Source organism: Acinonyx jubatus, chromosome D3 (genome assembly GCF_027475565.1).
Source record: "Acinonyx jubatus isolate Ajub_Pintada_27869175 chromosome D3, VMU_Ajub_asm_v1.0, whole genome shotgun sequence".
Classification (NCBI taxonomy): domain Eukaryota; kingdom Metazoa; phylum Chordata; class Mammalia; order Carnivora; family Felidae; genus Acinonyx; species Acinonyx jubatus.
In genome coordinates, this window is record NC_069392.1 from 24,374,284 (window position 1) to 24,400,476 (window position 26,193).

Below are 26,193 nucleotides of genomic sequence, written 5' to 3' on the forward strand. Positions count from 1 at the left end.
ATCTCAGGATCTTTAGCAGAATCACGCCTGCAAACTCTCTATTGCCAGGTAAGGTCACATATTCACAGGGTCTGGAGTGAGGGTATGGGCATCCTTGGGGGGGGGGGGCGGATCATTACCACAGATACCCACAGTGTCTGCTCTAGGCGGGCGCAGGGAGACTTCCTGAAGACAAAGGTGTTTAGCCTGATCTGAAGACCGGAAAGAGGTTTCCCTGCACGGGGACATGTGACCAGGCAATGGGTTGTGCCCCTGTGCAGGCGGCCTGGGCTGTGTGGTCATAGGCCTGGCACGAGGCCAGTGTGAGTGGAACAGGGTGAGTAGAAGAAGGCGGACAGGAGGGACACAGTGGGTGATCGCAGGGGCCGGGCCAGTGGGGACCGGGTCACCCAGGAACTTGTAGTTTATTCTGAGCGACAGGGAACCCACTGGGACGTTTCAAGAGGGCGAGGAATCCGATTTGCGTGCTGGGAAGAAGACTCTGGCTGCTGGTTGGTGGATGGGCTGGAGAATGGTGGGCAGAAGAGCTGAGAAAATATGCTCTCAGAGCAAGGCATGAGGTGTGTTGGGGACGGAGGAGGGGCTGGGGAAGGAGGAAGGGGGTGGGGTTTGAGGGATCTTTGAGGGGTAGAGACAAGGAGATTGGTAATCGACTGATGCCAGGAGCAAAATTAAAGGGATTCTGGGGGAGGCAATTTAGGGCCACAGACCCCAGTGATGGATTTCACATGAAGTAGCCGATCACTACATATGAGAACATCCTTGGAAAATGGGAAGGATCCCAACTCGGTCCTAGGAAGCATTACCAAGGCCAGCGACCGTGACCAGAGCTGGGGGGGAGGGGTGGGGTGGGGGAACAATCTTGGAGGTGGGGGTAGTGGGGCCACAAAAGCTTTTTTCCCTCTCTTTTTTCCCATCTCCCTCCTGTCTCCCTCCAAGTCCCTCCCTTCTTGTATTTCTGTGCAGCTTAAATATCTTGTATTTTATTTATTTATTTAAAAATGTTCCTTTATTTTGAGAGAGAGAGAGAGAGCGAGCAGGGGAGAGGCCGGGAGAGAGAGAGAGAGAATTCCAAGCAGGTTCCTTGCTGTCCGCGCAGAGCCTGACGTGGGGCTTGATCTCACAAACCGTGAGATCAGGACCTGAGCCAGAATCAAGAGTTGGACACTCAACCGACCGAGCCACCCAGACGCCCCAAATATCTCATATTTTAAAGCAGAAAGAAGAAAGCAGTGTGAGCTCCTTCTAAGAAATTCAACCTGCCTCCAATGTGTATTAAGTAAAAAGCCACAGTCTTGCCCCACACTATCCCTTCACGGCTAACTCTTCAAGGGAAATCTGTTCCTCTGGTGTCTTGCCAGACATTTGTGTAGTGGTTTGTTAATCTGGGGTTGCAAACTCATCTTTGGCGTGACCAGTATTTACGGGAATCCTGGATGCTATGCTGTGGGTGTGTCTGGTACCTTCCAGAAAGATTTAGCATTTGCTTCTGCCTGGTTCGCCACGATGTCATCCTTCCTGGTCTCAGTTTGGAGCTTCCTTTCCATGTGGGGGATACAGCTTTAAACTCCAAAGTGGTGTCATTGTAGGTCCACGGTGACAAATTCTTAAGGGAAATTTTTTGTCCTCACCGAGTCTAAGCCAAGCCAGACAAAACTCTGTGTTTCTTTTCTTTTCTTTAAAAAATTAAAAAAAATTGTTTATTTATTTATTTAGAGAGAGAGCGAGTGGGGGAGGAACAGAAAGAGAGGGAGACCCAGAATCCAAAGCAGGCTCCAGGCTCTGAGCTATCAGCACAGAGCCTGACGGGGGGCTCGAACTCACAAACCGCGAGACCATGACCTGAGCCGAAGTCTGATGCTTAACTGACTGAGCCACCCAGGTGCCCCAAAAATCCATGTTTCTGCCCTTCACTTGTGTGTGCGGTTTTTTTTTCCCTACTTCCATTATTTCTTCAAGTCTCTTGCCCTTTGGGGGTCCTGGTTTTAGGTAGGAGGTCTTGCTCCCAATAGTTTATGTTTTGAAAGCTATAGGCTTTGCTTCCCGCCTCTACATGGCTGTTAACACTTGATCCCCTTGATTTCCAGCAACCTCCCGCACGCCCTGCACCTCCCACTCACCCCATTTCGAAGAAATGGAAATCTCCTGTCAGTCACGATGCTCGTTTGTGTCTGGGGAGGCTGTGTACCTTCATGGTTAGCGGTGGCTTTCCGACTTCCTGGGTGTGAATCCCAGCCCCGCCCCTCACTAAGGACGTGACCCTGGGCCACACGTTACTGAACTTCTCTGAGCTTCTGTTTCCTCCTCTATAAGGTAACAGCTCTTACATCATAGGATTCTGGCAGGGGTTGAGTGAGGCCATGAATGGGATCCCCCGAAATAGAGTATTTTACGCTCTCAAAACATGCTGGCGGTGACGGTAACCGTCCTTTTGTTTTGGAATGGGAGAACAGGAGGCGCATTGTCCCGCAGGCAGCTTTTTCTTCTGGATTGTTCTGTGGCAGCCCAAATGGCTCCAGGGCGTTCTTTTTAACGACTGCATAGTACTCCCTTACACCTATGCACCTGTTTATTTAACACAGGGCCCTGACGCTGAACATTTTAGATGTTTCCAATATTTCGCTTTGACAACACTGAGCCAAATCACGAGTAGTATTCTCGCCCGTCCGTCTTCACCATTCGCTTGTTTCTGTTGACCTCCAGATCAAGTCCACGGAGCGGGAAGGCTGGGTGAAAGTTAAAGCCTCTTTCAGAGATGGTTTCCCTCCCTCCTCATTTCTCTGCCCCCCTTCGCTGACCGAGACTCAGGGGATGCCAATACTGGGAGGCGATGCCCAACGCTGGCCGTGAAAGTTGCGCGCACGGAACCCTTCCCCCTCTCTCCTGTCTGATTTTTTTCTGCGGTGAAAGATATCTTGATTAGACAGTAATTAAGAGTGTTTTGGACAGCGTGAGGCACTCACAGCCTCCCAGGTGCTTAATAAGCGCCAAGGCCGCCAAGAGAAAAATTTATTTAGCATCGTAACAGGCTCTGTGGATGCCAGGGTCGCCGTTAGCCATGGCACCGTAACACCGGTGGATGGAAACAGGGCCAGGGCTTTAACGCCTGTGGAAGAGGCAGCAGCTGAGGCGGCCGTGTGGATGAGGCAAACACACTAGGAGGGGAGCTGGACAGCTCTGGGTTCTAAGCCAGCCTCTGCCGCTTAGTTCTGTGACTGCGGCCAAGTTAGGGGCCTCCCGTGAACCTCTGTAAATCTGGGCTTGTCACACCCACCTGTGTGGGTTCTGGAAGGCCAGGGAGCACAGCGGTTTCGGATGTGGACTCCGGCTTCTCACCTGGCTACTTGCACTTCCCCGCTGATGACTCTGGGCAGCTCTTTGAACGTTTTTGAGTCTCAGTTCCCTCATCTATAATGTGGGAATACCAATAATCCTATAAGCCTAGCTTATAACTTAATAGAATTGTGGTTAAGATAAAGGAGGAAATAGTGCTTGGCCCCAACTAAATGCTCAAAAAAATTAGTGGCTTGCGGGGAGCCTGGCTGGCTCTGTCGGTAGGACACCCGACTCTTGGTGACCGGGCCGTGGGTTCGAGCCGCACACTGGGTGCAGAGATGACCCCCCTCCCCCCAAACTGAGCGGCTTGCGTTATTGGTTCTAGAAGTTTGCTGAGTGTTAAAGCAGATGATGCATATACGACATTTGTATATATGTAGTCATTAAGGAGATGCTGGCTGCATTGACATTGAAAATGGGGGCTTCTGTGGTCTGGCACAATAAAACTTTATTTCTCATTACATCACACCACTGCTGGCATTCCCGGTTGGGTGGCCCCCTCTATGCAGTGATTCTGGTACCCAGGCTCCTTCCTTCCGTCTGTGGTCCTACCTTCTTCAGCATGTGGCTGGGCGTCCCGTCCGTTCGGCTGGCAGATGGGGAAACAAGGGATGAGTAAATACAGGCACTTGTTAACCATACGGGTCCTGAAGTGATGCACACCGCTTCCTCCCGTAGTGCATGGGCCAGAGCGAGTCACGTGACCCGACCCGGATGCCAGGGGTGCTGGGAAATGTAGTCTTTGCCTGATCAACCTCTTCTCGGCGACAATTCTATGGTAACGGGAAGAAAGGAAGAATCTAGGGTAGTCACCTCTACTTAGCTCAGAACTCTCATTTCTGGAGAATGGCCTGGAAATGGCCCCGGAGTAGGAAAATCCTGTCCCAAATCATCCAATGGTGAGCCCAGGCTCGTACTGGTGCTGGAATCATCATCATCCTCCAGACAGACACAGATGACCTGTGTGCCAACACCCCGCGAAAGAACCCTGATGGAGCCTTGTCATTGTTACCATCACCCGTGTCATAGATGAGGACACTAAGGCACAGCAGGGCAACATACTTGCCCAGCAGGGCAGGGGCAGGCCCAGGACTTGAACTCAGATCTTGAGCTAAGTACAGTCATCTTGGAGGCCAAGGTCAAGGCAGAGGGTCCCACATTCGGGGGTGGAGATCAGGTCCCCCCACCTCCTGCCCAGCAGATTTCAGACACCAAGGCATGCTGGACAAGGCCTGGTGCCCTACAGAGCTGAATAAACAAGCCAGTGGAAGAATAAAGAGGAGCGGGTGCTGTTCTTTCTAGAACTGCTAGTTTGTTCTGTGAGCCGGTTAAACATGCCCCGGCCACCTCAATGACCCTCTTCATTGGCCCTGTAAGCCCTTGGGTGGCCGTCATGGGCATTTTTGTATACCTAACACTTAACACAGAGCCAGACACATAAAGGGGCTCTGCATCTATTTGCTGAAGAAAAGAAAAGAAAGCCTCTGGGAACATCTGCCTACATTACAACTAATTTCACATTTACGCGTGTCCTTGTAGACTGGGGAGGTGGAACAGGGCCCCGCCTAAGTACCAGGCCCTTCTCTGAATCCTCACAGAGCCCTGGGGAGCAAGTTGCATGGGTATTTCCCCTCGGCAGATGGGGAGAACGAGGTGCCCCCTTGCCGCTCCTCATCGGTCAGGCCAGCCAGGGTCCCTGTCCCTTGCCCCCTGTGCGGCCTGCTGCACAGTCTGGCTCGGCCAGGTGCCGCAGGGCCAGCGGCAGAGGGGGAGTGGGCCAGCCAGCTGGCAGAGACCACATGACCGCAGGGAGAACCTTCCTCGCTTGGGTAGCCCGAGCTTCCTTGGCCCTTGTCCCGAGTCACAAGGAGCTGAAAAGAGACCTTTTGGGCGTCTATAATTAGGCCTTGTCTGGCGTCAGGGGTGATGGATTTTCTGTCTTGGCTTAACGTTGGCGGAGTACTCACTACGAGGCGGGCATCGCGCTAAGCCCTTTACACCCCCGCTTTGACCCTCACTGTAAGCCCCCGGCAGGTGCGTGAGCCTCTCCAGTCTTCAGTGAGGAAATTGAGGCCCAGGAGGGGCCTTGCCTGAGATCACTCCGCTGAGAACGGATTGAAACAGGATTTGAACCCAGACCCTCGCACCAGGCGCTGTCATTGAATGACAGAGCGGGCAGGAGACAGGCACGCAGAGGGCTGTGGGGCATTGTCTGCTCTCGCGGGCTTTTCCCTCTGCCTGGAATGCCCCCTGCCCAGACCTGCATTGTGTCTGGCTCTTTCCTCTCCGTAGGGTTTCTGGGTGCTTGCCACCTCCTCCAGGGAGCCCTCCCTGACAACACCTCCTCCCAATCTGTCCAGTTATTTTTTCCTTAACTGATCGCCAAGTGAAATGGTCTTTACTTAGTTATTGAGCGTCTAACCAGACATGAAGTCCATAAGAGTGGACCACATTTCTCTTCCCCCCGCTTCCTTCAGCAAGCCAGACTGTCACGTAGTAGGTCCTATAAATAGATGTCAAGTGAGTGACTGGGACTGAGGGCTCCTCTGGGAAAGAGGCCACCAGGATGGATGATGGGCAGGTGCATCGGGCTACCCGTGGGCCCAGAGTGGAGCCTCCTTCAGCTGTGGGGTGACAGGGGGCAGGATCCCGCGGGTGGGAGTCTGGGCCATTGGGATGGGATGCCGAGGGCAGCCAGGGCCAGCTCTGGGACAGCCTCTCTCTGTCCAGCTCACTCCGGGGACATCGGACACTGATAGCTCCTCAAGACTGAGCCCTGGGTATCCTAACGAGGGGGCAGGCTGTGGGGACCTGGAGGTGGGGCGGCTGGAATATAAGCAATGGGGTAGGACCTGGGGGTTAAGGAAAGAGAGGTGCCTTAGCCAGTCTGCCCCCTTTCCCAAAGACTGGTGTCGCCATCTATAAAGACCGTTGGGGGAATGAATGAAGGGGTGGTCATAGGCTGACTCCAAAGTCCTTGTTCTTTAACCAACACCAGATGCTGAGCACTCGTTGCTTTAAAGTGCTTTTCAAGCACGAATGCATGTTATTTTCCCAACAACCTGCAAATGGGGTCCCATCCTTCACCCCATTTTTAACCAAGAGGGAAACTGAGGCACAGGGCGGGGAAGCGACTTCCCCAGAGTCACACAGCTAACACGAGGATCTGCACCTCGCCTTCTGGCCCTAGAGCGTGTGCCTTTGCCTCTCCGCTCTGCCGCTCGCTTTGGGCTAAAACACTCCAGCGCCAAGAGGCAGCGGTTTGAGCTGGAGTATTTCCACAGGTGAGTTCTTACTCGGAAACCCAACGTGCAAACTATAGAATATGGGAGGAGCCCCGGCCAAAGTGGAAATTAGAGCCTCAGAAACTTCCAGGCTCAGCCCCAGTCCCACCCCACCCCCCCACACTCCACCCCCACGCCCGCCAGGGTTCCGTTCCAAGTCCTGCCCCGTATCGGCTTCTCTCAAGGATTCTCACATCCTTAAAAGCCACAAACACACAGATTGGACCTTTCAGACTCTCTCGTTGTTAAATTTTTTTCTCAGCCCCCAGAACCCTTCCGAATACTACAGGTCTGGTGAAGGGGGTTGCGCACGGGAGGCCCCCAGGCATCTTCCCCAGCTGGGAGGCCTCCGAAACCCCAGTGGGGTCCCATGCGATAAGACTGCTCAGGAATCCTAAAGGATTCTGACATTCCAAGACAGTCTATCTCCCTAGGACAGTCTCACATTCTAAAGATTTTTTGAAAATTGAGAGACAATTTGTAGGCGCTAAAATGCACAAATATCACGTTACCCCGTAGAACCATCCCCCGAACCAAGATACGAAATGTTTCCAGCCCTTACACCTGTACGTGCCCTTTCTAGAGTTCTACCACGAATATTTCTTCTTTGTTTTTTAGTATTTATCTATTTTTGAGAAAGAGACAGACTGTGAGCCAAGGAGGGGCAGAGAGAGAGAGAGAGAGAGAGAGAATCCGAAGCAGCCTCCAGGCTCCGAGCTGTCAGCACAGAGCCCGACACGGGATTCGAACTCACGGACCACGAGATCACGACCTGAGCCAAAGTCGGAAGCTTCGCTGACTGAGCCACCCAGGTGCCCCCAACACTGATATTTCCAACCTTCTGAGACCCTTATGTTTTCTGATGAAGCCACTCAAGCAACAGTTGGATTATGGCCTGTGGGCCAAATTCGACCCGATGCCTGTTTCTGTAAATCAGGTTTTAGTGGAACACACATTTGTTTACATACTGTCCCTGGCTGCTGCTTCCTTTTTTCTAAAGCAGAACTTTCTTTGCTGACAGAATGCGCTAGGCCTCTGCTATCCAATATGGTAGCCACGGGCCGCACGTGGCTTATTGAGCGCTTGAAGTGTGGCTTGTTTGACAGAGGAACCCAATTTTTAATTTTAGCTAATGACAATTACTTTACATTTAAATAGCTTCATGTGGTCCCAGTGCTACAGGGTTTGTTCCAACACAGGGATACTGGAGATTCCGGAGAGAGACTAACGCTCTGAGAAGGGACACAAATGTGTCCCCAGGTTGAGGCTCCCAGAAATGGCCCCACAAACTCAGGCCAGCAGCTTCGGGGTTAATTAAGAAGCAGCTTGGTGTTTTCTCCAAAGATGTTGTTTGTATTGATAGATTTTTGGATGATGCTCTAGCATTAAAAGAGAGAGAGAGAGAGAGAGAGAGAGAGAGAGAGAGAGAGAAAGAAAGAAAAAAAAAGAAAAAGAGAAAAATCAATGCTTGGCTGATTGTACCAGGAAGGGCAGTCGATTGGTGAAAAAGCTGGAGCCACGTATTGGGAAATAGATTTTTCTGCCCTCCAGACATTAGCTTGAAATTCTTTGAAATGAGGGACCACAATCTGTGTCAGAAATGAAAGATTAAAGAAGTTAATATGCTGGGCCTCCCCTCCTCCTTTTTAATTTCCACGTCCCGGGTGCCCTTGGCCTCCTGAGGAAGGTGCAACGGGCCCCTGCCACTCTCCCCCCACCCTTCCTGCCCTCCCCCTGCAGCCCCCTTCCCCCATCCCTCGGCTCCTGGGGCTGGGTGCAGACAGGAGGGAGAGGTTGGCTGGCTTTTGTTCCTATGGCTGGTGGTGATGGGGGGCTCGGGACCTCCAGATCTGGCGACCTTTTCCCTGGGGGTGCTTTTCCTGGGGCTGGTGGCCAGGCCCTTGTCCCAACGCTGGCTCGTCCCAGACCCGCGGGGTCTCTGGGGCAAGCTGTGGGGGCGGCCCGTGCTGAGGACACCGCTCCCTCCAGCCCCCCAGATTCATGCTTTACTTGCGTGCGTGATATGAAATCCCAATGTGTGACTATTAAGCAATAAGCTCTTATGATATAAAGAGGTGAGGATGTTATCCCCAGAAAGCTAAACTGTATTATTAAATCCTCGAGTAGGCTGTGTTTACACCAAGTCATTGATAGCCTTTTTTCCAGAATTTTGTACCCGTCCACTTAGCTGACTCTTTGCCTTCACAGCTGAACATACGGCCGGCTGACTTTCAATCCAATAACGGCTGATCGGGGTGAAAGATCTGGGGGAGGGCGGCCGTTGGACATTTCCTCCGGCGGACAATTCTACCTTGCGATCCAGAGACGGGAAGCGTGGATGCCGGCTGTCACCCGCAGCCACTGACCCTCCTCCGCGTTGGGCTCTCCCCATTCGGGGGGGGGGGTCCCCCGTCTCAGGGAGGCTGCTGCAGCATCGGGTTGGTGGGGAACGACAGGGCCGTGGGCGCTGGCATGGGCCGGATCTCCTGGGGTCGGTCCGGCTCTGGGCACCCACCAGGAGAAGGGCCTGTCCGGGGGAATGTCCCCACTGCAGGTGCCCCCAGCGCAAACTGAGGGTTCGCGCGCGTGCGGGGTTAGAGAGGGTGAGCCAGACCTGACCTCTCGGCTCCACGGGCTGGGTCAAGTCTCTCGGGGCGCCCTGGTAGTCCTGACACCTTCCTCCAGGCGGGTTTCCTTCCGTTGGTGCCATTCCTGAGTGATGTCGGGGCCCAATTGATGTCTATTGAAATTCTCCAGCTCCATCCTTCTTGCTCACTGCCAGTTTCCAAGAACTCAGCGAAGGGCAGGGACGGGCACCGGATGTTGGGTGAATGCATGGAGTCCCTGGGAAGGATGAAAAGGGTAATGCTAGCGAGCACTTACTTAGCGCTTACGGTATGCTAGGCGCGCCCTGAGCACTTCCCAGTTACTAACCCCGGGAGAAAGGAAGCAGCCCAAGAAAGGCACTCAGCAAATATTTCCTGATGCCTATGGAGGTAAGCTAAACTCCCTGGAGAGCTGCCCTCCTATTCCCCCGGGCGAGGAGGTGAGGCGAGGCAAGGCAAGGCGAGGCGAGGCGAGGGGAGGCGGGCTGTATCCCAGGCGGAGCCAGACTCAAGTCTCCCTTGCCCTGCAGGGGTGAGGGTTGCTCCGTGCAGGCACCTCTCAGCAAAGCCCAGATCTCTGGGTTGCTGAAACCTGGATCCAGCACCCTCCCCGCTCTGGCTGTCTGTTCCTTGGGCTACGCATTTGGGCCCCGGCATGAATGTCCATCATTCCAGCCGTGCGGTTATAACAGGACAGGTAGCGACTGGCCAGCAGGACTCGGACTCTTATAAGGGATCTTGAATTGCGAGATACGTAAAAGATCGTTTTATTCTTTCTTTTTTTTTTTTTAATGTTTATTTTTGAGAAACAGAGATAGAGAGAGAGACAGAGCACAAGTGGGGGAGGGGCAGAAAGTGCGAGAGGGAGACACAGAATCCGAAGCAGGCTCCAGGCTCTGAGCCGTCAGCACAGAGCCCGACGCGGGGCTCGAACTCACGAACCGTGAGATCATGACCCGAGCTGAAGACGAGCTGACTGAGCCGCGCAGGTGCCCCAAAAAGTCGTTGTTTTCATTCATTCATTCATTCATTCATTCACCCCTGTGGCTGAGACCGCCACCTGCTCATCCAACCCATTTCCCTTCCTTCCAAGGCAAATAGACCGTATTTCCAGCCTCCTTGGCTCTTCAGTGCGCCCATGTGACTGAATCCTGACTAACAGAATGTGGGCAGCAGCCACATAAGCCACGTTTAGGCCTGGCTCACAACCCCTCCCCCCAACCCCCAAATCCCTTGCTCTCTCCCTTTTTCCATCTACCAGCTGAATGTGAGAGTCTCTGGGATCCTAGGGGAGGAGAGAGGCAGAAAATGGAAGGAGCCTGGGTCCTTGGAGGGCTGTCTACCCACTGAGAACACCATCATTGTGTCAAGCCACTGAATTGGGGGCTTGCCTGTTCTAGCATCTAATGTTATCCTAAAACACACACCTCAATCTGCAAACACTTACTGAGTATCTACGGTGCGCCAGGCCCCGGGCCAAGCTCTGAGATGTAGCAGGGAACAAGCTTGCATTCGACTTGGAGAGACAGGGGACAAAGCAATACGATTATTACAGACGGTGGCAAGTACAACAGATAAAAATAGAACAGGAAAATGGTGCAGAGAGGCGCGGGGAGAGGAGAGCAGTTCTTGAACGAGGTAGTTAGGGCAAGCTTCCTTGGGAAGGGACTATAGCATCTGTCCTGAGATCTGGAGGCTGGCCATGCCAAGATCTGCAGGAAGGGCATTCTGGGCAGCGAGAGCAGCATGAGGAAAGCCCTGTGCGGGGAGAGAAAGGAAGCTGGTTGGAGGGAAGTGAGAATGGGGAGGAGATAGTTTGGAGGGGAAGGTGGGAGCCAGATCGGCAGAAGCCAGAGAGCACAGAAAGAAATTCAGATGCCACCCAGGAGTATTTTAAATTCTCTTACAAGGAGGGCCCGGGTGGCTCAGTCGGTTAAGCGCTGACTTTGGCTTGGGTCATGATCTCATGGTTCTTGAGCTCGAGCCCCGCATCGGGCTCTCTCTGTTCCCTCTCTCTCTCTGCCCCTTCCCTGCTCATGGTCTCTCTCTCTCTCTCTCTCTCTCTCTCTCAAAAATAAATAAGCATTAAGGATTTTGTTAATTAAAAGAGTTAAAAAAATAAAAAATAAATAAAAGTTCCCTTACAAGCCAAGTGTTGCGTCAAACCCTGACCATAAAATGATGAGCAAAAAAATAGACGCCACCCAATTCTCCTGGTGCTCAGATTCTAGGTCACCGACCGCCTGTCTGCTGCTTGAATCCTCTCGCAAGGGTCTCCCTGCCAAGCTGCCTTTGCTTGTCTGCCTCCAGTGACAGGGAGCTCACCATCTAACAAGGCAGGCCTTTGCATCTCTGTATAGTTCTGATGGTTCAGTGCCCTTCCTGAAAGTGCCTTCTGGGGGCTTTCGCCTCCACTCAGTGCCTCTGGGAGTAAATAGAGGCGTCACCCCCTTCTGTCTTATGGGAACGGGGCAGCTGCTATGTGCCAGGCATCGGGGACACACAGGAGAATAAAATAGGCCCTCGCTGGCCAACAACTCATGGTCTTTTAGGAGAAGAGATCTTATATGTCGTAATATTAATTTGCAAAGCCAGGTTGCCTAAAGCATGGAGAAGGAAGGAAAAATGGGAACCATTCTCATTTGGATGAACCAAGGAGGGCACTATGGAGGAAGGTTATTTCAGCCGATTGGAGGGCAGAAAGACCCAGATGAGGAGGGGTGGGGTGGGGTCTTCTCACTGGGGGGAGTTGGTGGGATACGGATTTGGCTCAGGGGGAGTGCCAACTATGTGGGGAGGTCCCAACTGTGTGCTGAGCCCCTGGATCCAGCCATACCTGAAGCGAACTTTGCAGGTCTGTGAGAAAACAAATGGCTGTGGCTTGAGCTACTGTGAGTTGGGCTGCTGTCACTCATGACCAGGAGCTCTGATCACACCAGAGAGCGGAAGGGAGCGAGAGGAGAAATTAGCGTGTATTGAGTCAGGCAGGATGCTTTCTCACTCAAGTTTCCCTTCGGCCCTGCGCACCGGGGAAGCTCTCTAATTTTACAGACAAGGCAGTTGAAACTCAGAGACAGACAGCGTGGAGTGAGCCCAGGCACAGCAGTGGCTCAGCCGAGGTTTGAACCCGGCTCTGTTCTGTAATGCAGACCCCCTCCGTTCCCTGAGCGCGCCCCTCCCGTAGACGGCCCTGCCCGCCGATGCTGCAGCAAGAAGATGGGAGAAGGGGGGTGTCGGGGGTGTGCCCCGAGTCGCAGAAGTGAGCCATGAGGTGGGAGAGAGCCGCTGAGCGCATCTGGATGGGGGAGAGCAGCAGATGGCCCAGAGACGCCACCATGTCATGGAAGTTTACGGCGGCAGGTTCTCCTCCCTGCTGCGTTTACAGGGATGTCTTCAGGATCTCCTTTTTGATATATGAGAGAGGCTCGTTGGCTGGGGCCCCCTGCGTCAGAGTAAATCACGGCAAACCTGCGGCCAGTGCTTGCGCGGGGCCTGCGCCCCGTGCGTGCTTTGGGATAAATCTTCTGAGCAACGTGCTTCCCCGTGTGAACCCGGGGACCAAACAGCATGAAGAGGTCAAGTACCAAGGGCAAAGAGGAGCTTGTCCTCGGCTCCCGCTCTGGACCACGACACAGAGCGGGGAGACGGTAAGAGGGCATACTGGTTTCTCTGGGCTGCTGTAACAGACAGGTCCCACAAACTAGGGGGCATAAAACAACCGAGATTTATTCTCTCGCGGTTCTGGAGGCCAGAAGTCTGGAATCGAGTGCCCACGGGGCTCTGCTCCTTCTGAGGGCTCTAGGGGAGAATCCTTCCTTGCTTCTCCCGGCTTCTGGTGGTTGCCAGAAATTCTTGGGGGTCTTTGGCTCGTGGATACATCCCTCCAAACTTGCCCCTGTCATTACGAGGCAGGCCTTCCCTGGCATGTCTCTGCCTCTGCACCCAAATCTCCCCTCCATTCTCTGCTAAAGACACCGGCCACTAAATAAGGGCTTACTCTAACCCGTATGAGCTCATCGTAACTTGGGGGCATCTGCGGGGACCCTGTTTCCAGAGGGTCACATGCCTAGGTTCTCAGTGGATATGAATTTTGAGGGGGGGGGGACACTCTTTGTTTTTTAAAGTTTACTTATTTTTATTTATTTATTTTTTAAAGAGAGAGATAGAGAGCAAGCAGGGGAGTGGCCGAGAGAGAGGGAGACAGAATCCCAAGCGGGCTCTGAGCTATCAGTGCAGAGCCCGATGCGGGGCTTGAACTCACGAACCGTGGGCCGAGGTCAGGAGTCGGATGCTTAACCGACTGAGGCACACAGGCGTCTCTGCGGGGGGGGGGGGGGGCACGCTTTGATCAACCACAGAGGGTGACTGGGCAGTTCCTGTATGAAGGAGGAGCTTGTCTGGAGGTGGGCGGGGCTTCAGAATGTGCACATTCCCCCTTTGGGGGATTTCCTTAAGATAACAAATCTCCTAGAAGCTTCTGCTTAGCCTGACAAACAGTTCGGCCCCTATGGGGTCTATGTAGGCTGAATGAAGGCATTCTTTATAACCCAGCGACTCCACTCCTGGGAACATCCCCAGCAGAAACAAGTCCTGTGATCATCGGAAGACATGCACTAGAATGTTCACAGCAGAATTATTCATCTGGGCTGTAACTGGAAACTACCAAATGCCTGTCTCGGTAAATTGCAAAACCAGCCACAATCCTTTGCAGTGCATCCCATGAAGAAGCAGAGTCAATTTCCTTTCCCCTGGAACCTGGCCTGGTCTTGCAGCTTGCTGTGGCCAATAGGACACGGCAGACGTGATGCGTGCTGGTTCCAAGACTTCGAGAGGTGTTGCACGCTCCCCTTTGCTCTCCGGGAACTCCGCAGTCACCGTGTGAGAAGTCCCGGCTGCCCGGCTGGAGGATGGGTGAGCTTCCCCAGCTGGTGTCTTCCTCGACCAGCCAGCTCCAGCCACACGGATGCAGACACGCGAGCGAGCCCAGCCGGCATCAGCCCAGCTCAGCCTGGCCCAGAAGAACCTCCTAGATGACGCCCGTCCAAATCTACCAGCCGACGCACGTGCTAAGTAAATGGCTGTTGTTTTAAGGCACTCAGCTTTGGGGAGCTTTGTTACCCAGCAATAGCTAATTGATACATCATCAAGAGTAAAACGGTTACGCTGTGGGATGTCATGTACCCGGAAAGCAGCTCATTACAGCAGAAGGCGTACAGAAGTAGGTGAACGGGATCTATGGTGAGGTAGGTCAGGATATCCATTCTCCCCAGCTCCGGGGGGGGGGGGGCAGTGATTAGGAGGGGGTGGGAGAGGGGAATTCTGGGTGCCGGTGATACAGGTACATCTACTCGGTGAACCTTTGTTGAGCTGTAGACCTACAACGTGTGCTTCTTTGTGCGTGTAGGTTATACGATGGTAGAGACGGGAGAAAAGTGCCAGGTCTCTTGTTTCTTTTGTAATTGCCAGAGAGCCCATGGGATTGCATCTCACGCGGAGGACGGTGTGTAAGGGGAACATCACAAACAGCCAACACGCCCTGGAAAATTCCTTGGGAAGCTGTCATGTGGGGGCCAACTGCTATCTCTCCATAAATCCGGTTTTTCTACCCGCGTTGGGACAGATCACTATTTCTCCTGTCAGGCTCCAGACGAAGCAGAGGTTTGTGTGTAGGGGTCACACAGCGAGCCGCAGTAGGTAGGTATTCACACCCAGGCAGACGTGTGGGACCAGAAGTGAGGGCTCGGCTTGCGGCAGGCACCCTTCAAATCCTGGGGGCCAGGGGATTTGCTCATCCTACCTAGCCTCCCGTTGGGGCGGGGGAGGGACGTGTTTAGTTAAGTTGACCTTGACTCATTGTAACTAAGTTCTGATGCGAGGCCAGTGTGTTAAGGACTTAACTCTTGATCGACCGGTTGTTCCTCACCTATAACCCCAACATCTCCTGCTCCAGCTGGGACATCAGTGTTGTGTCACGAAGCCTGAACTGTGGTCCTAACGCGGTCCCAGGCAGGGCACCTAACCTTTCGGGGCCTCGGCGTCCTCATCTATAAATGGTGGGGCGGTAGGCTGGGACAAAACGGGTGCCCTCTGCCAGTCTGGGGTTCTAAGTGGCCCTTTGGGAGATAAAGACACCCCAACCTCCAGATCCTAGGGGCTGCCATCGACTTTCTGGGTGACCCTGGGTAGTCCTGGCTTCCCTGCTTTATCTTCTCCATCTGTGCCAGTAGATTGTCCCATGGTTTTCTTTTTGCAGGCGTTGGACAGAGGCAGGGGCTGGGGCTGCGGAAGAGGGCTGTGATCACCAGGTCCGGGAAGGAGGGATTGTCTGGAATAAAGACGGGCGACCATGCTCTGCAAGGTGGAACCCCGGGGTGCCGGCAAGGCGCTTATGGCTTGAGGGTGGGGTAAGGATGCAGCTTCTCCAGCAGGCTGGCTCTCTCCTTAGCTTCGACATTCCTTCCTGAACTTGTAGAGTGTCCTGAACCTGGCTGGAGAGTGGATGGTTCCAGGTACCGCAGGTGGGCCGGGGCGGGGGAGGGGGGGGGTTGGAGATGAGAAAGAGCGCACAGACTTGCATTCAGTGAATATTCACTGAGCAACTACTAGAGGCTGTGCTTGAGGCAGAGAGTGAGGTAGAGAAAGAGGGGAACAGAGACAGAGAAGAGACTGAAAGACAGAAGAAGAAGAGCAAAACCGAGGCACATTTCGTCCACTCATTTCACAAGCGTTAACTGAGCACCTACTTTGTGTTAGAGGCAGGCTCGGAGTCGGGGCAGAGAGAAGCCGGTGGACTGAGTTTGTAGCTGGGCAAAACCTGCCCCCTTGGTTAGAGCCGGCTATTGTAGAAACACACACAGACTGAGGTCTTCTGACTGCAAAGCGCCCCCCGCCCCCATCCCTCCCGTGGATGGCTCCTGCCTTTGCCCGCTAACCTCCCACCCTTCATATTCTACCCTGAGGACCTCGCCTGGGGCTGGGTGGGCAGTGTGGGGGTTCCCGGGCCTGGTTGCTCACCAGAAGTGTCTGGGGGACCCTCAAAGAAACCATAGCGTCCCGGGACCCCAGCATTCGCCATTGGGCCGCGGGGTTGTGGCCCAGGGCCTGGGAATCCGCAGGTTAGCAGCTGTTCCCGCTGGGGCTCAGCGGGCGTGGGAGCCCAGGTGGTGGACACGTGTCCCCGGGGGGCCTCCCCTGGGGCTCCCGCTGCTGTCACAGCCACACACGTCCTTCTGCAAACACACACGGCCCATGATTGATTCTCTGCCGTTCCCCTCCCAGCCCAGCGGGTCTGATTGAATGGCCGACGTGCTGCCCAAACACCCTCCTGGAACCACTTCCCTGCCCTCTGCCCCGGAAGTCGTTTGTTTGTTTTTAGACGCAGCCTTTATGTCCAGCTGAATGGCCACCGGCCTCCTGGGGGCCGCCCATCCAAGCTGCAGCCAGGCCGGAGACTGTCTGGGGCTGGGGCTGGGGTGGGCAGTGGCCGAGTGCGGTCACTCCGTGAGCCTGGGGAGGACCCCCGTGCTTCCTGCACTCACCTGGGCATCTGTCCCATGTGGACACACACGGGGGTGGCCCTTGAGTAGCTATTTCTCCCTTCCCTTAACCAGGGAAGGTGTTTATTAAGCACCTGAGCCAGGCTCTTGCTGTTCCGGTACTTTCTGGTCTCTAGGAAAGAATCCACAGGCCACTTTTGTTGTTAAAAGACCAGCCTCTGCAACTCAACAGACTGGGGCTTGAATCTCAGTCTCACCCCTCCCTCCTGTGCCTCAGTTTCCTTATCTGCCCCACGGCAGGGAAGGGAGGCTGGGAGGGTTCCCGACATCCTGGATGAGAGAGAAATGCCCCGCACCGGCCTGGCACACACTGGGCACTCAGAACCTCTTCCTTTCTCCCTCTCCCCCAATCCCCACTTCTCTTGGTCTCTGCCACATGGCCTCCCGTCCCACCCTGACCTGCACTGGAAAAGAAGGGAGTGTCTTGGGCCAGGAGTCTAGAACCTCAGGTCCTGATTCTCACTTTGCTGTACTCTGCTGTGTGATCTTAGGCAAATATCTGCCCCTCTCTGGTCTGGCCAGATCATCTCAAAGTCGCTCTCAGACTCTGGGTCCGGGTTGTGAGTTCCTGGGGACAGTGGAACTTTCTGTCTTGTCTGGTACATAGTAGGTGCTCTGGGAGTGAACATGGCAATGGGGTGAGTGCCTCATTAGCAATATCTGGGCACTAAATTGTACAGATTTGGTTGGAGGGCTTTGGCTCTCAGAAGGGGGCTCTTTCTCTTGGGAGAGCTGTGCAGGGGCGGGGTGGGAGAGGAGGAGGTTCCTGTATTTCTTCTTTTCACGGAAACCCTGTAGCCTGGCCTCCTCACTTTTGGTGAGGCAAAAATGGGGATGGAATGGGGTTAGGGGGCCAGTTCTAGCTGTTGGGCTGGAGGCATGCCTGACCCTGCCCTCCCCTCCCCTCCTAGGGATCTCCTGGGCTTTTCCCTCCTCCCTTTCTGGGTTTAGCAGGTCTGGGAAGCAGGGCCTTGCACTCATCTGTTACTTCATCCATCCATCCATCCATCCATCCATCCCCTTTCTCCGCAAGCACAGCTGTGGATTTGCCCTTAAGAGACCCTGCCTGGTGGAGGGAACAGCAGGTCAAGAGGCAGTGATGATTCAGGCTGTTGGGAGCTGTGATGGGGACTCACAGGGCATGTGGGAGCCCACGCGAGGCTCCTAAATCAGCCTGGGGGTGTTGGCTATCAGGGCGGGCAGCCTGGAGGAGGGGGTGTTTAATAAAAACCCTGCAGGAGTTAATGGGGAGGAGATGAGGGGTGGAAGCGTTTTGGGTCAAGGGAATGAACAGCATGTGTAAAGTTCTGAGAATGGCACTCTAAGGAACCAGAAGCAACTTGAGGACAGCAGCAAGGATCATCTTCCCCAGATGTGTTAGCTCACTGAGCCCTCCCAGCCATCCATTCCCATTTTACAGACAAGGAAACTGAGGCCGGGAGAGGCAGAGACTTGCCTGAGGCTTCAGGCTGCCTGAGCCCGGCCTCCTCAACCAGCCAACGAGCTCAGCTGCAAAGGGACAAGAGAGGCAGGGTTGACAAGCCTCCTCCCAGAGCTCCCCTGGGCTGGGCTGGAGGCCCCGGGGAGGCCCCCGTGGGTGGGGGCAGAGCGTGGGAAGGCAGTAAACTGGTTTGGAGCAGCAGGGCTTTCCTGTCGCTGCCGGTGGCCCCCTGCCTTTGTCCTCATGTGTCACTGAGGAATGTGGCTAAGGTCTGGATAAAGGCATCTTTGTTTGGAGGCCTCAGGAGGGGGAGGGGGAGGACAGAGAGAGGGAGGAGCATGGCCAGGAAAGGGTTACAGTCCCTCCCTTCTGGCGGTCCCATGTCAGGTCTGGGCAGGCAGCACCCGTGCCCTGTGGACACCCACATCCTCTGCTATGCTCTTAATGCACTTTCTGACTTTAGATGGGTAGCTTCCTTTTCTCTGAGACTCAGTTTCCACATCTGGGTAATGGGACTCCGCTTCCAACCTCTACGTATGGTTTTGAGGCTCCAGCCAAACAAGCTGCGTGGTTGACTCGTTGGGCCAGGTCTACTGATGAATGAGAAAAAGGCAGTCCGGAGAGGTAAAAAGACTTCCCCAAGGTCATGCAGCTTGACCTTGCCGGGGGGGTGGGGTGGGGTTGGGTGGTGGGGGATGAAGTCAAATGCCTGCTGACGTTGGTTGAGCAGGGAGATGGGCACCTGTCTGTCTCCTTCTGCGAGCGGCTGGGCTCTGGGAGGGGTCTTATGCCTCGGTGAGGGTGAGGAGTGACAGGGGTCACTTACATGCGTGTACTTGCTCACGGCAGCCTCTTGAGGGCGGGCTCTGGATTTACCCTTGGCCGCCAGTGCCCCCCAGTGCCGGCCCAAGGTGGGCGGCAAAGCCCAGTGCCTCAAGCCAGCCTCTGTGTGATCCCCGGCTGGTCTCGACCTTCTCGGTGTGTTGGTTTCCGTCTCCGTGAAATGGATCTAACGGGAGGGACACAAGTCACGGGGTTGCGGGGAAAGTTCAAGGAGAAATAGGCCCAGAGTCGGCCCAGAGCCTGGCACCGGTTACCAGGATTAGTGGGACAATGGATATCTGCTTGATGGCTGCACAAAGGATTTTCTCAAGGTCACAGCACGGGGAGCTTGGATCAGCCCTGGGCTCCTCCTGGCTCTTCCTGCCCAGGAAGGAAGGGCGTGGACCCTGGAGGGGCTGTGATCCTGGGAGGTGGGGGGCGGGGGGGACAGTGGAATGTTGAAGTAGGTAGCCCCAGCGGCCAGCTCTCCCCTTTTGGGAGGAGGTGTTAGTGGGCTGGAGCTCAGAGACATGGCTCCACACCCCTCCCCACGGTGACAGACTTGGACGGACAGATGGGACAGGGCTCAGCATGCTTAGTCATGGCCCAGATATAATCTTGGCCCCAGGGGGCAGCTACCTCTGTCTTGCTCCCTCCCAACCTCTTCAGCCAATCCCAGTAAATCCGAGCCAGTCTTTGCTCAGTGGGCAAAGGGAGTGGGGCTGAGCTCACTCCCTTTGGACGCAAGAGGAAATGGAAGCCCAGAGAGGGGGAGTGATCTACCCAAAGCCGCACAGCCAGCAATGAACGAAATTATGCACTCGCTCATCGACTTGGCGAATATTTTTGGAGTGCTAAGGGCAGATGAAGTCCTTCAAGAAGGGTGTTCCTGGAGGAAGCGTTGGCTTGTGCAAGAGAATGGAGAAGTCCTGGGATGGTTAAGGGTGCTGGTGCCGGAGCTGGTCTGTGAGGCTCAAATCTAAGCTCTGCCGCTTACTATGTAACTCTGAGCAGGTGAACGGAGGGCTCTGTGCCTCTGTTTCTTCACCTGTGAGCTGAAGATACTCAGAGCGCTTATGACATGGGACGCCTGGGAAGATGGCAGGGAGATGGCCCACAGAGGAGGCTCCGCACGGGGGCCTGGGGCACAGTAGGTGCTCAATAAACGGGAGCTGTTAAGAGGCGATCGAGAATACAGAACGTCTGGAACTTGAGCACCGTTAGTCGGAGGTGGGAGAGGGAACATCTGGGGCCCAGAGTGGGGTGTCCTGGCTCAGTGTGGGGGCTGGGGCAACCATGGAAGGGGTCCCGCGGTTTGACTGGCTGCTGTGAGGGGCGTGGGGGGGCAGGGAAGAGGAGGGAGCAGGAGGAGGAGAGGGGAGGGCGTCATCCGGGGCAACATCCCCGGCGTTCTGATGGAAGGGGGAAGAGTGGAGGGAAAGGGGAGACGACGGAGCCCTTGCCCGGAGCGGGGAGGCCCTCTAGGTGCCAAGCTAGGGGCTCAGTACACGATAAAGCCACGGGGCTCCGTGTTCAAAACCGCAGAAATAGTGCCCATAAAGGTACTAAGATATAAAGCTTGTTCTTTCCTTCTGCCTGTCCTGTCTGCTCGCCCACACGCCGCACTCCATTGCCCCGCCGGCCCTCATTTACCAAACACAGGTTCAGAAGATAAAATTAGGAAGAATTTTAAGACGGCAACAGAGAAACGTTGAAGCTGGTGCGGACCCATGTGACCGCAGAGATCGCACGTCCATAAACGGACCCTGACCGTGCCCATTTTCCAGATGAGAAAACTGAGGCTTCAGGGAGTTAAATGCGGGGGGGACGCGAGCCCTGCAATTCTCACTCACTCTGGAGCGCCCTGTTTTTCTCCGCTTGTGCCTTCTCCTAATTTCTACTGACCAAACTCCCGCGGAGGGTCCGACGCCAATTTACGGTAAAACGCTGTTCATAAGGACGCAAAGGGAGAGGCAACGTCACCCTGTGGGAAGACCCAGCCTAGCGCCAGCTGTGTGACCACGGACGGGCCACTCTGTGCCCACGGTCCCCCTGCGGACACGGGCTTCGAGCCCAGAACTCCTGCCCACACCTGTCTTTGCCTCCAAGCCTCGCCCACCTCCACATCCCTGTCAGTGTCGGAGGCTTGAAGCAGCCGTAAAAAATAAAACCACAGTTCCCCCCCAGGGTGCTCGCCGGCTTCTCAGGCCTTATTTTTTTTGGCTGCTAAGGAGACTAATAAATGGCTTGCCACTTGACGTAATCATTAAGGGCTCCACTGAGCTGTGGGCAGCGTTTCCTCCCCTCCTTGGCCGGGCCTGGGGCGCCCAGCCATCGAGGGTGGCAGTGATGGATGGTGTCATCACGGGGCTTGCCCAGGGGGGGAGCGCGGGCAGTGGGCGGGCATAGCTCTCTCTCCTGCGGGCTCCCGAGCTATTCGTTATGGGAAGGGGGAGTCGCCGCGTGGGGGTGACGGCTGGCTTCCAGAAGGGGCACGAGCAGGACTTCCGAGGGGAGCGTGTTCCAGGGCGGATGTAGAAACTAGCGTTTGGGTGCAGGGAGTCCCTTGACGAATGGCCAGTAATAACAGACGGAAAGGAAAGGGGGTCCTGTAGGCGGTAGGTGATCCATCCATACACACGACGATGTGTGTGTGTGTGTGTGTGTGTGTGTGTGTGTGCTCGTAAGTTATAAAATTGTAAAACTGTTTCGAAAATGTCACTAAAAATATGATAAAGTGATCACAACCATTTCCTCAGTTCTCTGACTCTCCCCTGCGTCTGGACCCTTTGCCATGCGGCTTTACGGTTCTTCCCATCAGAAGATGGTCCATTTCCAGGGATCAGGGCTCAGTCACGTGACTTGTTTTGGCCAACGCGGGACATGGGGTGCCTTGCCTGTTCTGAGCCTAGGCCTCAAGGGGCCTTCTGGCTCCCGTGTGTTCCCTGCCAACCCTGCCGCCACCAGGTGAACCCAACCGGGCTGACCCTCGGGAGGGCGAGAGACCATGTGGAGCGGACATCGGACAGCCCCCGTCAAGACGTCAAGATCACTGAAGCCACCCAGGAGATGCCTACGTGAGCCCGGGGAAGACCCGCCTAGCTGACCCGCAGACGCGGGAGAAATCCTAAATGCGTACCGTTTGAAGCTCCTGGGTTTTGTGGTGGCTTGTTACACAGCAGTAACTAACCGATACAGATCGTGATACCCAGTGCTGGTGATGGTGTGAGTGAATAGGTTTCCTCACGCAGAGCCAGCGGGAGGGCGGTTTGCTACAATTTTGTGTATCCATTGAAGTAACTAAAAGATGAAAAGCACTATACTTTCTTTTAATGTTTATTTACTTTTGAGAAACAGAGAGACAGAGTGTGAGCGGGGCAGGGGCGGAGAGAGAGGGAGACCCAGAGTCTGAAGCAGGCGCCAGGCTCTGGGCTGTCAGCACAGAGCCCGACACGGGGCTTGAACCCACGAACCGTGAGATCATGATGAGAGCCAAAGTAGGACGCTTAACAGAGTGAGCCACCCAGGGGCCCTGAATGTCCCCTTCTTACGAGCCCGTCCTGGGGGCAACAACACTCGGGGAGGTGTATTGACAGTCTTGGCTTTGGGGATTAGTTCCCCTGGAAATCCGAAAACATTTGTTTCCTGCACACAAAGATTTATCGGCGAGGATGTCCATTGCGGCATGGTTTACAGTGAACAAATAAAAACAAACAGAATGGCCAACATGAAAGAAACTGGTATTGCTTATTTTGCTGCTTTTTTATGATGGCTTATTGTTCGCAGAGTTTCCCTAATAGTGCCCAAATAAATTAAGATACGGTCTAGGTGGAAAGACGGTTCGGCCACAAAAATGGGGGTCTGGAAGAAAATGTGCTGACATTAAAATTTTCAGGCTGTTACTTGAAAGTAAAAATCAAGTTGCAAAAGAGAATTCTGTTTGTTACGTTTATTTACTTATTTTGAGAGAGAGGGAGAGAGCGCACGTGCATGTGTGCGAGCAGGGGAAGGGCAGAGAGAGAGGGAGAGAGAGAATCCCAAGCAGGCTCCGTGCTGACAGCGTGGAGCCCGATGTGGGGGTCAGTCCTATGAACCATGAGATCATGTCCCGAACCAAGAGTTGGACACTTAACTGACTGAGCCACCCAGGTGTCCCAAGATACAATTCTCATGCGATCCTGATTCTTGCAGAAAATTGTTTTATCTCTCTCTCTCTCTCAATCTGTACAGAGAAAATCATGTGGAGGAAACGAACCCAAAATGTTGTCTGGGTTTGTTCCTTGTGGTGGGGTTATATGCACCTTGTTTTTGTCTTCTTTGTATTAATGCATTTATTTTGAATTTATTCGGTGCCAGGTACCTTATGAAACACATTTGGGTCTCCACGAGTTCTCACAGTGAATCTTAGAGGTGGATACTGGCACCCCATTTCACAGAGAGCTCCCCATTTCACCGATGACACCCTTAAGACGGAGGGATGCTAAGCAACTTTGAGTTAGGTGAGAGAGTGAGTGAAGGAAGGAAGGAAGGAAGGAAGGAAGGAAGGAAGGAAGGAACCAGAAGCCTGTAGCCAAGATGAGTAGGAGTCTGGAGACCTCAAGTAAAAAACAGTGAAGGGGCACCTGGGCGGTTCAGTCGGTCATCAGCTCAGGTCACGAGCTCCATGGTTCATGAGATTGAGCCTCACATCAGGCTCTGCGCTGACAGTGTGGAGCCTGTTTGGGATTCTCTCTCTGCCTCTCTCTCTCTCAAAATAAATAAATGTAAAAAAAAAAAACCCACCAAAAAAAGAGAAAGGAAGGAAGGAAGGAAGAAAGAAGAAAGAAAGGAAGGAGGGAAGGAAAGAAGGAAGGAAGGAAGGAAGGAAGGAAGGGTGAAGGCACAGGTGTTGATGTCCCCTGCACCCCTCTGCCATTCTCTCTGAAATGCCCCCATTTCCTTTCCTCCTTTCTTCTTTTAGAAAGGGACCAGAATCCCTCCTGTTATCTGCTCAAGCATTTTCCAGACCTGGAGGAACCCTGAGAAATTATCTAGCCCTACATTCTCAGATGTTTTTAGGTTTTTTTTTTTTTTTTTTAAGTAACCTTTTCACTCTGACGAACAAAGAACTATTCATCGTGGAAAATTTGAAAAATGATAAAAGTATGAAGGAGCAGAACACCCCCCCCCCCTTCCCGCCCCCTATTTCCACCATCAGAACTGTCAAGGTTGACATCTGGCTGCAGTTCCTCGCAGAGACTTTTGCCCTCTGGTTTTCTCTTTACGTGGTTGGCATCACACCGGCTGTATAATCTTATACCCCGCTAGCTCTACGTCACGTCACTAAAAATCCACATAGACGTAAACGCAGCAGTGGGATATTCCAAGTGTGGGGATCCCCAGTCAACGTAATCAGTCCCTGGGGGCTGAGGACTCCCCCCCCCCCCCGCCGCCCCAGTTTCTCTGAGCCCGAACGACTCTGTGTCTGGCTGCTTTAGATATTGGTGGGGGGAGGGGGTGTCACCTAGAATTGTGATCAAAAAGGAGAAAGAGCCCCCTGTCTAAAAAGATTTGGCTCATCATCTAAAGAGGAAGTGTGATCTGTTCAACGTCTCGCAGCAAATCCGGGGCAGGCCTGGGTCTGGGAGCCGGGACGGTCGCTAGTGGGCACCATCTGTATACCTGGAACCGTGCTCAGCCCTGGGGCACCAGCGCCAAATCAGACAGGCTTGGTGTCTGCTCTCCCGAAACTTCCAGTCCGCCACGGAAGTTGTAAAATCCGGGTCACCCAGACAAATCGCGGAGCGGTTTACAGTCCTCGACTGGGGCTGTGGGAGCTGAGGACGGGGTGGAGGTGGGGGAGAACAGAGCGGAGCGGGGGTAGAAGTGGTGTCTTTGGGGGCTGACCTCCCGGCTGAGGCTCAAGGGTTGGGAGAGGCGAGGAGGCCAGAGGGAGGGCAAGGGCAAAGGCCCGGGGACTGCTTTGGCATGAGCGAGGGTGAGCAGGAGGGGACAGGGCGAGGGCACACAGTCTCACGGTCCGCGGTAAGAGGGTTTTAAGCAGGGGAGGGACGTGACCGGATCCGTGTTCTAAAAGGTCACTAGCCGCCCCAGGGCTGTGGCTGGCGGTCTGCTGAGGCCCTGTAGGCCGGCGACCGGGTGCATGGCTCTGTCGGGACCCTCTCCCACCCCTAGCCCTCTGGCTTCCTTCCCGGGGGGACAGCACAGCGGGGGGATCCATCAGTCCGGCCACAGGCCAAGGCCCCCCTGCACCTGTGAGGGCCGGGGATCCCCCCCCTGCCCCCACCGCAGGGAGATGGGAGCAGCAAATCCCTTCCCTGGCCTGGCCGGGGGCCTGCCTGCCCTGCAAGGCCCCAGTCTTGTCACCCCTGTTCTGGGCGTCAAATGGGGCCTGGCTGGCTGTATCCTGCTTTGCTCAGCTTCCCGGCCACCCTCTGGCCTCAGTGTCCCAGCAAGATGTGGCCCGATGACCACAACTCGCCGGGCACCCAGTTGAGGTCAGAGCCTGAGTTAAGTGTCTTCCGCTCAGCTTCGTCAGCTGATACCTACCCCACGTGCTTGGTCTCAGCAGACACCCAAGGCTGCAGAGTGACCTGTCCGGGATCACACAGCCTGTCAGGGGTGCAGCTGGCCTACATGTAGGACAGCTCTGTGCAAACCCCACATGCCCCACCGGAGACTCTGCATCTCAGTCTCCCAGAGGGATGGCAGCCATTGTTCAGAGGAAGGAGGGTGGGGAACAGTGTTCCCACCAGTGGGAACAGCATATGCAAAGTCTAGATGGGATAGCGTATACGTATGTGGGTGGGTTTTTTTTGGTAATGCTTTATTGAGCCGTAATTCACATACCACAAAGTTTACCCATGTGAAGTGCACAGTTCGATGGTTTTTTCAAGATGGTTATTCAAGGGGCGCCTGGGTGGCTCAGTCGGTTGAGCGACCGACTTCGGCTCAGGTCACGATCTCACGGTTCGTGGGTTGAGGCTCTGTGCCGACAGCTCAGAGCCCGGAGCCTGCTTCGGATTCTGTGTCTCCCTCTCTCTCTCTCTGCCCCCCCCCCCCACTCATGCTCTGTCTCTCTCTGTCTCAGAAATAAATAAACATTAAAAAAAAATAAATAAATGGTTATTCAAGAATCTTAAGCATCA

General features: G+C 54.4%; 1 long non-coding RNA gene across 1 annotated transcript; it reads right to left on the reverse strand.

Annotated features, from left to right (window-relative positions):
• Nucleotides 1-1,745: 1,745 nt before the first annotated feature.
• On the reverse strand, nucleotides 1,746-4,338 carry LOC113596662 (uncharacterized). Its single transcript, XR_003417480.2, has 3 exons — nucleotides 3,889-4,338; nucleotides 3,275-3,408; nucleotides 1,746-2,726 (listed from the first exon to the last, which is right to left on the reverse strand). It is a non-coding gene; the product is annotated as an uncharacterized LOC113596662 (long non-coding RNA).
• Between the last annotated feature and the right edge of the window lie 21,855 nt (nucleotides 4,339-26,193).